Below are 15,062 nucleotides of genomic sequence, written 5' to 3' on the forward strand. Positions count from 1 at the left end.
CTCTGTATACCTGACTTCCTTGGTGCCCTTTCTTCCTTTGGGAAGAAAGGCCCCGGGCCATGGTCCTCAGATTTCAGCTCAGAATAAACTCTCCCAAATTTTCATTTATAGATTGGTTATGGATTATTTTCGTCGGCAATATAAGCAGGATATAGTCATTATTTTACTAATGATGTATATTAAAAGGAATAGGTGGGTAGCTTAAATATTTGGGTAATTATTTGTTTAAACACTTCTTCACTCCAATCCAGGGAATGCTCTCCTATCAGAATTATTTGTTTTTGAAATATGTATCCCTATGAACAGTGACGTGCAGTAGATGCTACAAACCCTTCAACAGATTCCCATTTTACCTAAGATCAAAAGCCAAAACAGTCAGCCTCTACCTTCATAATCTATTACTTGCCCCTTGGATTTTACACTCCAGGGATGTTGACTGCTTCTAGTTCTCCAAACATTAGTTTTTGTTTTGTCTCCAAGTTTAGTGCCTCTGTCTGGAATGTCCCTTACATCTTGTATCCTTTAAAATCCTGCATAGGCAGCATCTACTGTGCTTGGCCTTCCCTGACAGCTCCCATCCTAAACAACCTTAGTCATCCCCTCTTTTATAACACTCCCATGTCCTTTCAATACTTATACTATCACCTGTACACTATTGGTTTATTTACATGCCTAATTGTTCTACTAGTTTATGAAGCTCCTTGAAGGTAAGACTTGCTCTTATTCTTGTGTGTACTCAATGTCGTGTATTGCCTGGCATTTGGTTAGTGTTCAGTAGATATTTGTTGAACTGAATGCTAAACTGTCTAATTATGAAGGTGACCCAGTAATTGACCACGGATTAAGCTGCAACAAAATAAGTGTTAAGCTGAGGCAAAAGTCATGCTGAATGAACACAGAAGTTGTGATGAAAATGATGATTGCAGGGATCAGAGAAGAGTTTTGCAGAAGAGGCAGCATTGGGATGAGACTTGAAGAGTTTGATGTCAAGGGAATGGGGAAAAGGCATTTGAGGCTGCAGGATTAAGAGAAAGAAATAGCAAGGAGATATGAACATGTATGGAAATTTAGGAAACCATAAGCAGATCAGCGTGGCTGGAGACTACAGACTGAAGAAAAGTAGGAAATTAGACAGAAAAAGGAGTTTGAGGCAAGATTGTGAAAACCTGAAATATCATTCTAAAGTGTTTGGATATTATTCTGAAAATGAATGGAGAGATATGTAAGGCTTCTGGGGCAGAAAAGCGACACAATAAAAATCTGCACATCAAGAAAACAATTCCATTTATAGTATCATCAAAAAGACTGAAATAGGAGTAATCTTAGCCATGGAGAAGATATACTTGTACACTGAAAACTACAAAATGTTGCTGAATTTTAAAAGACATAAATAAATGGAAAGACGTCCCATGTTCATGGATTGGAACACAATATTGTTAAGGTGACAGTACGATCCAAAACAATCTACAGAGGCCGGCTCCGTGGCCGAGTGGTTAAGTTCACGCGCTCCGCTGCGGGAGCCCAGGGTTTGGATCCTGGGCGCGGACATGGCACCACTTGTCAGGCCATGTTGAGGTGGCATCCCACATCCCACAACTAGAAAAGGACCTGCAACTAAGATATACAACTATGTACGGGGGCGGGGGGGGTCAGTTTGGGGAGATAAAGCAGGAGGAAAAAAAAGAAAAAAAGATTGGCAACAGTTGTTAGCCCAGGTGCCAATCTTTAAAAAAAAAAAATCTACAGATCCAATGCAACTCCTATCAAAATCCCAATGCCTTTTTTTGCATAAATTGAAAAATCCATCCTAAAATGCATGCTAAGCTCAAGGGACTTCAAATAGCCAAAACAGTCTTCAGAAAGAATAAAGTTGGAAGACTCACCTTTCCTTATTTGAAAACTTACTACAAAGCTACAGTAATCAAAACAGTGTGGTAGTGACATAAAGAGAGACATCTAGACCAATGGAATAGAAGAGAGAGCATAGAAATAAACTCCTGCATATATGATCAAGTAATTTTCAACAAGGATGCCAAGACCATTCAGTGGGGGAAAAGGACAGTTTTTTCAACAAATAGTGCTAGAAAACTGGATATCCACATGTAAAAAGTATGAAGTTGATCCCTTACCATACACCTATGCAAAAGTTAACTCAAAATGGATCAAAGACTAAGCACAAGAACTAAAACTATAAAACTCTTAGAAGAAAACATAGGAGAAAATCTTCATGGCATTAGATTTAACAGTGATTTCTTGGATATGACACGAAAAGCACAGGAAACAAAAGAAAAAATAGATCCATTGGACTTCATGAAATTTAAAAACTTTAGTGCATCAAGGGATACTATCAAGAGGGTGAAAAGGCAACCCACAGAATGGAAGAGAATATTTGCAAATCATGTATCTGATAAGGGATTAATATCCAGATTATAGGAAGAACTCCTCAGACTCAAGAACAAAAACCAAACAACCCAATTTAAAAATGGGCAAAGGACTTAAATAGACATCTCTTCAAAGAAGATATGAAAATGGCCAATAAAGACATGAAAAGATGCTAAACATCGCTAATCATTAGGGAAATGTAAATCAAAACCACAATGAAATACCACTTCACATCCAGATTTGTCCAAAAAACAGAAAATAGCAAATGTTGGCCAGGATGTGAAGAAACTGGAACACTTGTTGTGCGTTGCTGTTGGAAATATAAAATGGTGCAGCTGCTATGGAAAACAGAATGTCGATTCCTTGAAAAGTTAAACATACAACTACTATATGATCCAGCAATTCTACTTCTAGGTATATACCCAAAAGAATTGAAAGCAGGGATTTGAACAGATATTTATGCACCCATGTTCACAGCAGCATTATTCACAATAGGCAAAATGTAGAAACAACCCAAAAGTTTGTTGATAGATGAATGGATCTTCTCTTTGTTCCTTGTGTTCTGAAATTTCCCAATGATGAGCTACAGGTCTGTTTTCATCTATTTTTATGGGCCCTGTGAGATCCTTTATATTTGGAAACTCACATCCTCTAGTTCTGATCATTTTTCTTGAATTATTTCATTAATGATTTCCTTTTTTCCATTTTGTCTATTCTCTCTTTCAGTGATATTATTATTCAGATTTTGGACTTCCCGAACCACTTCTCTAATATTCTTATCTTTTCTCTCCTATTTTCTTTCTTTCTTTTTTTTTTTTTGAGGAAGATTAGCCCTGAGCTAACATCTGCTGCCAATCCTCCTCTTTTTGATGAGGAAGACTGGTGCTGAGCTAACATCCGTGCCCAACTTCCTCTACTTTATATATGGGATGCCTACCACAGCATGGCTTGCCGAGCAGTGCCATGTCCACACCCGGGATCCAAACAGGTGAACCCCTGGCTGCCAAAGCAGAACAAGCGAACTTAACTGCTGTGCCACCGGGCTGGCCCCTCTCCTATTTTATTTTTCTTTGTTTTCCCAGGAAGTTTCCTCTCCTTTTTCTTCCAGCTCATCTATTGGATTTTTCACTACTGCTTACATGTTTTTAGTTTCTCAGAGCTCTTTTTTATCGTTGTCTTGTTCTCTGCATATTCTTTTTTATAGCATCGAATTCTTGTTTCACAGATACAATATCTTCTCTTCTGAGGACATAAATGAGAATTTAAAAAATTTGTCTTCTCTCTGCATAGTCTCCGTATCCTCCAAGGTCCTGTTTTCTATTTGTTTGTTTGGACTGTATATTCTATAGTAGAGACCCTGCTAAGATCTTTCATTTTTATGCTCACAGTTTAGAGTGGCAAGTTAATTGATTAGTGGGCTAGAAGGACAATCAGTGAAGAGGTATCTTGATAACAACAACAACAGCAATAACAATAACTATAATGGTAGTAATCTTTATCAAGCCTGTATTCCCGTAGCCCTAGGCCCCAAGACTCTCCCTTCCATCCTTCTGTAGCCAACTCCTTCCACAGGGACTAGAGCTTCCTCATCCAACAAAGACTTGACTCCCATAAACCCAGCTGGACTCTGAGTGACTCCCTTTCTCTCATTCCATCCATAAGATTAACTGTCCACATCCACTATGTGACACTTCCGTATTATGATTATTCTTGCTCACCACTCAAGATGTTAGCCTTCCTGTTATCTATTCTTCTGCATACTCTCAGCTCCATATAGGTTTCTCTTCCCTGACTCAGTCTCCCATAACCCCCAACTCTCCTTGCCCTTTCCACTGTGTCTCTTTGTAAATAATAACACAATTCTACTCTTCGACTTCCTGTTTACTGATGCTTTACTTTCATTGGAACTGCACAGAAGATACCACTGACCTGCAGCCCTCCCAAGTAGGTGTTGCTTTTCCTAGAATGCCTTAACCATGTCAGGTTCTGCCCATGGGTAAAGACTCTTGCTCTTCCAAGGTTCGTGCCATCCAATAATACCACCTTCATTTCATGGTAATCATGATTACACCTCTCCTTCCCCCATTCATTGAAAAATTTGGAACTTTGCTCAAAATCTTTTCTACCTCAAGATCTTGGGTATCTCCCATGTCCTTTTAGATAACATTCCAATATAGGTATTTGAGTTTCTTGTCCTTGACCTCTATATCTCCAACAACCTTATCCTTTACCCCAGCCACTTACTGCCTTGGCTACATCCTGGAACTTGTCAATCTCTTTAAGTAATCTGCCTCTGAAATAACCTACCCAGTCACCGTACTTTCTCTGAATGCAACCACCTACCCTTCCAGCTTTCTCATTCAATTAACCTTAAAACATCAGCTCTGAGAACCCATTGAAATTCCCTGTATGTTTTCCCTATCTGCCAGACCCCTACTGTCTTCGCATTTTTGCTCTTCTAACTTAAATTCCTGAACCTGTTGCTTTACTTTTTCTGATATCTTCAACTTCATCACCCTATTGTCTTTTTGTCTCATCCACCTTGAAAAAAATCTCAATCTTAGTTTATTCCAACTGTCCCCCTTTTCTGTGCTTGCCCCCAGGCAGCATTGCTGGAGATAATCCCCAAATTGTGAACATTTACTTTAATATATATATATATATATATATATATATATATATATATATTAACACTTATAAAGTAAGTAAGACCTTATAGCTGGTCTCACTGCCCTCACTCTCACCTCCCTTCTGAAACACTCTCTACCTTATAGCTTGTGGTACGTTGGTACTAGTAAATACAATCTAGCCGGGCAAAATGTTTTTATCTCTACTATTTGCATTTTCCCCACTCTAAAGCAAGAGAAAGAATTTGCGCCATTGAATGAAACCCCCCACCCTTCGGAAAGGACCAGTGAAAACCAGACCTTGCTGTGATGGCAGGTGTTGGTAGGAAGGAAACCGTAGGGTGGAACACTATAAGACCGGTGTCTACTCGGGAGGCAGGTGCTGCGGTGGCCTACATCATGCTGCTTTGGTGGATGCCTCCATGCCCAAGCCAACTTCCTAGGTAAGAACAGGCCAAGCACCTAAAAATGGAGGTCTAGAATGAATTAAATCATGGTCTGAAATGGGCGATTAACATCCTGTCTCTCTTGAAAAAGGGCCGTGCACATCCATGTTGAAAAAGAAGACCCAGTTCCTGAGAGTGCTTTGGGTGTAGGGGAGGGAAATTGGGGGTAAGAGTGACTAATGCTAATATATCCTTGCCTTTTTCTCTACCACATCTGATAAATAAGTGTCCTCTCTCACGCTGTTTTAGAGATTGGTGTTAAAGAGTGCTTTCTTTGGTTAAGATGCACAGGTGAGTAATGAAGATTCGAAACAAGGTTTCTGTAAAACAAGTTAGTCCAGAGCCATTTTCGAACTCTTCTCGAACTAAGTTACAAAACGTGACTCAGAGGGGCTGGCCCCGTGGCCGAGTGGTTAGGTTCGCGCACTCCGCTGCAGGCGGCCCAGTGTTTCGTTAGTTCGAATCCTGGGCGTGGACATGGCACTGCTCATCAGACCACACTGAGGCAGCGTCCCACATGCCACAACTAGAAGAACCCACAACGAAGAATACACAACTATGTACCGGGGGGCTTTGGGGAGAAAAAGGAAAAAATACAATCTTTAAAAAAAAAAAAAAAAAGATGACTCAGAAACTGTTGATACTCTGAAATGGCATTGCTCAGAAGCCTGTGAAAAAACACTCATAGTCACTAGCAGAAAGTAGCAGCATTTATGACATCAGCATTTATATTATTTACAGGACAAGGAAGAACCCAGAGACTTCTTTCAATCCGCATGCTGCAAAGAGAGTTTCCCATCCCCCAAACTCTCGTGTACTACATTCCAAGCACCCAGAAGTAAGAGCAAGGATTCTTGAGAACTGGCTAAAAGGAAGTCATTATAGCAATGGGGAGAAAGAGGAGATGGGCACTGGAATTATCCAGGGAATGTCAATGTACACATGTTTTCTTAGTTTTGTCCATTTCCCTGTCTGCGTCCCCTTGCTAGGTGTTCAAATAGCTCTAGCCCTCCATGTTACTCAGCTGATGGCAAATGTGGCGGTCAAGACAACATGCCTCACAGACCTCCTTTTACAGAACATAATTCACCAAAGACCCTGTCTGCTGTGCTCTGAGACCGTCACTGTGCTTATGTACAGCATACCTCCCTAGGCTGCATCCTGCCGATGACTGCATTCAGCTGGATACTAAGCCAGACATCTTCCTGGGAGACAGGCTCCTTTGTAGGCTGACTTTGGCTCAAGGACTCCCTGCTGGCTTTGTTAAACCTTCCTTAGAGTGCACTACAGTCTAGGATGTGTCTCCCCGACCGTCTCTCGCCCTTTCCTGCACTCAGAGTTGGACTGATGCCTCTCCCAGCCATTCTGGCTATTTCCTTTCACACAGGTGTTTCATCTAATACAATCTTTACTTGTTTAATCCCCTCTTAGTGTGTGCTTTTTGGAGGATTCAGACTAACACAGCAGAGTCGGGCTAAATTCAGCTCTTAGATGCAGTCAGTCTTTAAATATAAAGAGATAAATCTTGATTTAGCCATAATATAAGATTTTAACTAAAAATAAGAGAAAACTGAAATTCACTCACAGTTATGCTTATGCTGAGGCCAGCAGGATTATATACTGAAAGTTGATATTTATGATCTTAATGTTTTTGATTTTGTTTCCTAGAACTCTTCTATAGAATGAAAAGAATCATATTTCTAATAGAACTTAGACTGTTCTTTCTCAGATTTTTTCTTAAGAATTCTGATTTCTGGGGCTAGCCCAGTGGCATAATGGTTGAGTTTGTGCACTCTGCTTTGGTCGCCTGGGGTTCACCAGTTCAGATCCTGTGTGAGGACCCAGCACTGCTTGTCAGGCCACACTGTGGTGGCATCCCACATAAAATAGAGGAAGATTGGCACAGATGTTAGTTGAGTGACAATCTTCCTCAGGCAAAAAGAGCAAGATTGGCAACAGATGTTAGCTCAGGGCCAATCTTCCTCAAAAAAAAAAAAGAAAGAAAGAAAAGAAGAGAATTCTGATTTGTAATACCAAAAGTTTGTGATACAAAAAGAGATTCTCTCTTTTCAAATTTACATTTGCTTGAGTTTTGAGAAGAGCTTCAGGTCAAAATCTCCTATGCATCCTCCTTGTCCCCATCTGAGTAGATAAGATCCCTTTCAGGTCGTGTCAAACCTGGATTTTCTTTTCAATGTCTGGCACCCTATTAACCCCCAAACCTGAGTTGTATTTGGCTTCATATCTTTGGTGTCCAGATCACAATGGCTTCTTATTTTCAAGGAGTGCTTTGTGATAGATAATTTTTTCAGATTATTGGCAAAGAGGAAATAATATAAGTATATTCCGAATGTAAAAACTCATCCAGGCATTCATTATTCTCAATTTCTTTTTCCACCTTGTAATAAGCAATAAGATGGTATAGGTGGCCAAGGATGATGGCGTCAATACGAAAGTACCAAATTTGTTTATTTATTTAGCTCTATTTAAATGAGAAATCAAATGTTTGATTGTGACTTAGTATCTGTCATTCCAAATATTCTTTCTAACTCTGCATTTGAGAATTATATGGTTATACTTAAACGAAGCAAAAATGCTGTACCTTACCCCCGGACCACAGTGGTGAGGTTAGTACTTGACAGAAGTCAGGACAATCAAAATATGACCTGGATTTTTCAGACTATCATTGGGTGAGAAATGTTCTCACCTCCTGAACATCACAGTTAGAAAGGTGTTGGACTGGGCTACCTTCACACATGTGCTCCCTGCCTCCCCACCTCCACCCCCGATGTGGGCAAATATGTCTACATCAGAGAGAACAAAGTGGAACATTCTGTGGGGAGTCCAGTTATCCCCCAAACCAGAGCAGATCTGTTAAGGTTCTGAGGTCCATTAAGAAGTGAGATGAACTGGTCCTTTCATCTATATGCCAGCTAGACCCCTGAAATTTATCTTGTATTGCTGGTCATAAATGCCATCTCTTTCCTTAGAACTCCATGAGTAAACATCCTCTAAGGTAGTCTCAATTTCTTTGACATTTCTGCCATCAAAAGCAGTCTCTGTCCACTCCTTTTAAATCTGGGCTGGCCTTGGTGACAGGTTTGTTATCAACAGAATGAAACAGCAGTGACGCTGTGTGACACTGGCGGCTAGGCAGAAAAGGCCATGCAACTTCCGCCTGGTTCTCTTGAAAGGCTTTCTGCGGGAGGAACCAGGCACCAGGTAAGGAGTTCATTTCTCTTACTAGGCCATGTGTAGCTGCTCTGGTAGATGGTCTTGGCTGAGCCCAGGTGACAGCCAGTATCAGCTGCCAGCCATGTGAGTGCTTTATCTTAGACAATCACGGCCCAGTTGAGCTTTCAGATGACAGAAGCACAACCAACATCTGACTGCACTTGCATGAGAGACTGCAATGAGAACTGCCCAGCCAAACCCTTCCCCAATTCCTGACCCAGCAAATTGGAAGCCAAATAAAATGGCTGTTTTAAATCGCTAAATAGTTCTCTTTGTCCACGTGTTTGTATAAACACATATATGTTCCACATATGAGTGAAATCATACAGTGTTTGTCTTTCTCTGTCTGGCTTATTTCGCTTAACATAATATCCTCAAGGTCCATCCATGTTGTTGTGAATGTGATGATTTTGTCATTTTTTATGGCTCAGTTATATTCCATTATGTATATACCATACCTTCTTTATCCAGTCATCAGTCGATGGGCATTTAGGTTGCTTCCACGTCTTGGCTATTGTGAATACTCCTGCAATGAACACAGAGGTGCATAAGGCTCTTTGAATTGTTGATTTCAAGCTCTTTGGATAGATATCCAGTAGTGGGATGGCTGGGTCATATGGTATTTCTATTTTTAGTTTTTTGAGAAATCTCCATACTGTTTTCCATAGTGGCTGAACCAGTTTGCATTCCCACCAGCAGTGTATGAGGGTTCCCTTTTCTCCACAACCTCTCCAACATTTGTTATTTTTTGTCTTGGTGATTATAGCCATTCTAATGGATGTAAGGTGATATCTTAGTGTAATTTTGACTTTCATTTTCCTGATGCTCAGTAGTGTTGAACGTCTTTTCATGTGCCTGTTCACCATCTGTATATCTTCTTTGGAGAAATGTAACAGTTTTGTGTAGCTTTCTTCTGATATGCTCCTTATCTCTTATAGAAGTCTTTACTTAAGTAGATATAATGACTACATGAAATGGATTTTTGAGCACAGTCTAGATCTCAAATGTCTGACTCTGGTTCCAAGATTTGATTTGGGAAACATAGATCAAATCTTACTAAACCAAACTTAGAGGGACTGTATAGATATTTTATAGAATTCAAATTCTGTCTGTGTGTGTGTTTTATATAGGTGGCCTCCAAACTTTTGTTTAAACTTAACTTTTACTTATAATACTATTTCTCTTTGAAGTTGGATCAAAGGAAAACATGAAGGGAGCGATGATGATAAAGAATGAGGATAGAACCTCCCTTTGATCAATGACTAAATGGGAACACTGAGTTTTCTCTGAGAGGCAGTTAAAGGTCAGTGTTACTTTCTCAGACTCTATGCAAATTTGATTAAAACTGAGAGCCTGGGCTTGCAAGATTAGTGTGGGAAAGGAGAGAGTTGAAGCTGAGATGTCTTAACTAAGGCATCCCAGAAAGCAGAGCCTAAGACAGAGATTTGAGAATGTGTATTTTGTTGGGGAATGTGATCTCATGGAGGAAAGCAAAGAAAGGGGGTACAAGGCAGAGGAGGAGGAGCCAATACATGGAGGTGTTAGCAAAGATGGCCACTGCCATTGGTGGATGCTTGATCCTACAGGACCACTAGTATGGGGGGAAACGCAGAAGCATTTTTCCATTAGTTCCCATGTCCATCAGTCAAAAGTTTACCCCATGGCGTGTTAGTTTCCTTGCACCTCTGGGTTTTGCATGCATGGGCATGGAGCAGGGTCTCACGGCATCCCACACTATAGCATCAGAGAAGCCCTGGGGTGGAGGGGAGGTGAGAAGCATATGGGACAGGGCTATGGGAAGGTTGAAGAGCACCTGTATGATTCTGGTCTAAAACTTCTTGCTTTCAAGTTTATTGACAATGTAAGTACTTAATCTTCACTTTTTAAATATTGAGTTATTTTTAAAATACATTTTTAGTATTTACTTAACAGTATCCAAAGCATATAGTACAAGTCACTCTACCTATGGATTCTAGCAGCTGTGGTGCAGTGTATAACTACATATAATGGCAAGGATATCTATCTGTTTAAAAGCCCATTGGGTAGATTTAAACTATTCTGCTGAAGAATAACATTTTTCCTGGAAATTATAAAAATATTCTATTTGGGGTCTTTTGTTGTTCCATATAAAATTTAGGATTCTTTGTTCTATTTCCGTAAAGAATGTCATTGGGATTCTGACTGGGATTGCACTGAATCTGTAGATTGCTTCAGGTAAAATAGACATTTTAACTATGTTTATTCTTCCAGTCCATGAGCATGGAATATCTTTCCATTTCTTTATGTCTTCTTCGATTTCTTTCAATAATGTCTTATAGTTTTCAGTGTATAGGTCTTTCATCTCCTTGGTTAAGTTTATTCCTAGATATTTTACTCTTTTTGTTGCAGTTGTAAAACACATTGTATTCTTGACTTCTCTTTCTGCTAGTTCATTATTAGTGTAGAAATGCAACTGATTTTTGTATGTTGATTTTGTACCCTGCAACTTTGCTATAGTTATTGATTATTTCTAATAGTTTTCTGGTAGATTATTTAGGGTTTTCTATATATAGAATCACATCATCCTCAAACAGTGAGAGTTTTGTTTCTACCTTTCCAGTTTGGATCCCTTTTATTTCTTTTTCTTGTCTAATTACCCTGGCCAAAACTTCCAGTACTATGTTGAATAAGAGTGGCAAGAGTGGGCATCCTTGTCTTGTTCCTGTTCTCAGAGGAATGGCTTTCAGTTTTTCACCTGAGAAAAAAGAACAGACCTGGAGTTACCACAGTCCATGACTTCAAAATGTAGTACAAAGCTACAGTAATCAGACCGGCATGGTACTGGCAGAAAAACAGACACACAGATCAATGGAACAGAATTGAAAGCCCAAAAATGAAAGCACACATCTATGGACAGCTAATCTTTGACAAAGGAGCCAAGAACATACAATGGAGAAAGAAAATTCTCTTCAATAAATGGTGCTGGGAAAACTGGATAGCCACATGCAAAAGAATGAAACTAGACTGTTGTCTTACACCATACACAAAAATTAGCTCAAAATGGATTAAACACTTGAATGTGAGACCTGAAACCATAAAACTCTTAGAAGAAAATATAGATCGTACACTCTTTAACATCAGTCTTAGAAGTATCTTTTTGAATACCAAGTCTAGTCAGGCAACAGAAACAAAAGAAAAACTAAACAAATGGGGCTACATCATACTAAAAACTTCTGCAAGGCAAAGGAAACCATGAACAAAATGAAAATATAACCCACCAACTGGGAGAAGGTATCCACAAATCACATATCTGACAAAGGGTTAATTTCCAAAATATATAAAGATATGAAAAGACATTTTTCCAAAGAAGATATATAGATGGCCAACAGGTACATGAAAAGATGTTCAACATCACTAATTATTATGCAAATACAAATCAAAACTACAACTTGATATCACCTTATATCCAACAGAATGGCTATAATTAACAAGACAAAAAATAACAAATGTTGGAGAGATGTGGAGAAAAGGGAACTCTCATACACTGCTGGTGGGAAAGCAAACTGGTGCAGCCACTATGGAAAACAATATGGAGATTTCTCAAAAAATTAATAATAGAAATACCACATGATCCATACTGGATATTTACCCAAAGAACACGAAATCAACAATTCAAAGAGATTTATGCATCCTTATGTTTATCACAGCATTATTTACAATAGCCAAGATGTAGAAGCAACCCAAGTGCCCATCAATGGATGCATGGATAATGAAGATATGGTATATATATACAATGGAATACTACTCAGTCATAGAAAAAGAAAAAATCATGCCATTTCCAACAACATGGATGAACCTTGAGGGTATTATGCTAAATGAAATAAGTCAGACAGAAAGACAAATACTGCATGATTTCATACATATGTGGAAGATAAACACACGGATAAGGAGAAAAAGATTAGTGGTTACCAGAGGGGATAAGAGTAGGGGCAGAGCAAAAGGGGTAAAGGGACACATATGTATGGTGATGGATAAAAACTAGACTTTTGGTGGCAAACATGATGCAGTTGATACAGAAACTGATATACAATAATGTACACCAATGTTACAAGCCAATAGGACCTCAAAATAATTTAAAAATATTCTACATTTTAAGCAATGGCTATTGTAAGTGGAATGAAAAGATGTTTGGATCAGTGAGAATAGTTGGGCATATGTTTCATCATCTGTATTGTACCAACCAGATTCTGACTATGGGTATGATTATCTAATTCCTTTTTGAACGATGAAGAATCTTTAAACCATAAAGAGCAAAGTAATGGTTCTATTCGTAACATTATTTGAATTGAGACCTGGATGCTGGTATTCACTCATTGATGAACTCTTGTCAGAAACTTTCATGGTCTTGGGGGATAAGAATGACATTTGGCAAGATAAGACTTTTGGTTCATGGCCACCCTAGGACTTAGGTTGGCTTGAAGTTTAATGTGCTTATTCTCCATTTGGCTGCCCCTCTTGGCCACATCCATTCTTTTCCCTTCCCTGCCCGATCTGTAGCCTAGGAACTGATCTCCATGGAATGTTTCACCCAGGCTCTCTTGCCCTGTGGCTTCTTGCTTCTAGTTAGGGTCAGTGAGTAGGAGGAATGGCATGAGATGCTGAGGGGGAGGAAATGGGAGGAGAAAGTGACTGTGGCATTTTTCTCTTGTTCTCTATTTGGCTCAGGGCCTCAGTTCCATTAGGGCCTACACCCCAGGACAAATAGTTTGATGTGGCTGGAGTGCAGGGGTCCAGTGTGGACTGAGATGGTGCTGGAACTTGGTAGGGACCAAATTCTGAAGGCCTCTCTTTGTTTTGGATTTTTATTCTGGAGGGTATAGGGACTCATGAAAGGGTTTCAAGTAGGGGAATGTGATGACTGGATTTGTATTTTTTAAAGATCATTCTGGAAGGATTGTGGAGGAAGGATTGGAGAGAGGCAATATGAAAGTAGGGGGGGCCATTTATAAATTAAGTGTCCAGACCAGGCAAGAAATGACAAATGCTTGAATTTCCAGTGAGTAGTTTCCAGTTCCAGTGAGGAGAGAGAGAGGAGGAATGGATTTCAAGTATTCCTTCCCTTCAAGGTATCCGTGGAGGCCTGCTAGGGTGCTGCAACTCCGTTCCCCATAGCAGTAATGAGAAGTATCCCAGCTGGATGTCAGAGAAGGCCAAGTGGGAACCTGGACTTTCACCCTACCTGGCAGTAATGAGGCAGCACTCCCTTCCCTTGCTGGAGTGATGCCAGAAAAAGCCAGACAAAAAGAGGGTTTAAGTAAGATCCAGTCTCATAACATATTACCCAAAATGTCCCAGAATAAATTGAAAAATCACTGTCATCCCAAGAACAAGATAGAGCTCAAATCAAATGAAAAAATATAATCAATAAGTGGCAACATTGAGATGATAGAAATGCTTGAATTACCTGACAAAGATTATAAAGCAATCATCATAAAAACGCTTCAACTAGCAATTGTGATTACACTTGAAACATGCGAAAAAATAGTAAGTCTCAGCAAAGAAATAGAAGACACAGAGAAGAACCAAACAAAAATTTTTAGAAACGAAAAATATTATAACTGAAATAAAAAACTGTATGGATGAGCTCAATAGCAGAATCTAGGAGACAGAGGAAAGAATCAGTGAACTTAAAGATGCAACAATAGAAATTACTCAATATGGACAACAAAGACAGATAGGCTGAAAAAACGTGAACAGAGACCTGTGGGTCTATAACAAAAGATCTAACATTCATGTTATTGGAGACCCCCCCCCCCCAAAAGAAAGCAGGAGTGAAAAAGTACTTAAAGAAATAATGGTTGAAAACTCCCCAATATGGCAGCATACATAAACCTACAGATTCAAGAAGCTGAGTGTACTGCAAACAGGATAAACCCGAAGAAATCCACACCACTTATATGATGGTCAACCTTCTAAAAACTAAAGACAAAGAAAAAATCTCGAAAGTAGGGAGAGAGAAACAACACCTTAATTATAGGGGAAAAACAATTTGAATGACAGCAAATTTCTCATCAGAAATCTCAGAGGCCAGAGGGAAGGGGCAAAACATTTTTCAAGGGCTGAAAGAACTCTTAGCCCAGAACCCTATGCCCAAGAAAATATTCTCCATGAATGAAGAGGAATTACCGCATTCTCAGATGAAGGAGAACCAAGATAATTTGTTGGCAGAAGACTACCCTAACAGAATGACTAAACGAAGTTCTCTAAGCAGACAGGAAACAATAAAATAAGGAATCTTGGAACATCAGAAAGAAAGAACATGGTGAGCAAAAATATGGGTAAATATGATAGGCTTTCCTTCTCATACTGAGTTTTCTAAATTATATTTGGTGGT

The 15,062-nt window shown here is 39.4% G+C and overlaps 1 long non-coding RNA gene across 3 annotated transcripts in view; it reads left to right on the forward strand.

The window, feature by feature from the left end:
* The first annotated feature begins 8,541 nt into the window (after window positions 1-8,541).
* Window positions 8,542-15,062, forward strand: part of LOC139079433 (uncharacterized) — a 37,412-nt gene continuing 30,891 nt past the window's right edge. For 2 of the 3 annotated variants that reach the window (XR_011533097.1, XR_011533096.1), the window contains exon 1: window positions 8,542-8,677. This is a non-coding gene — a long non-coding RNA (uncharacterized lncRNA). The remainder of the gene's footprint in view (window positions 8,678-15,062) is intronic. The other variant, XR_011533098.1, reaches the window with a different exon arrangement.

Source organism: Equus przewalskii, chromosome 25 (assembly GCF_037783145.1).
Source record: "Equus przewalskii isolate Varuska chromosome 25, EquPr2, whole genome shotgun sequence".
NCBI lineage: Eukaryota > Metazoa > Chordata > Mammalia > Perissodactyla > Equidae > Equus > Equus przewalskii.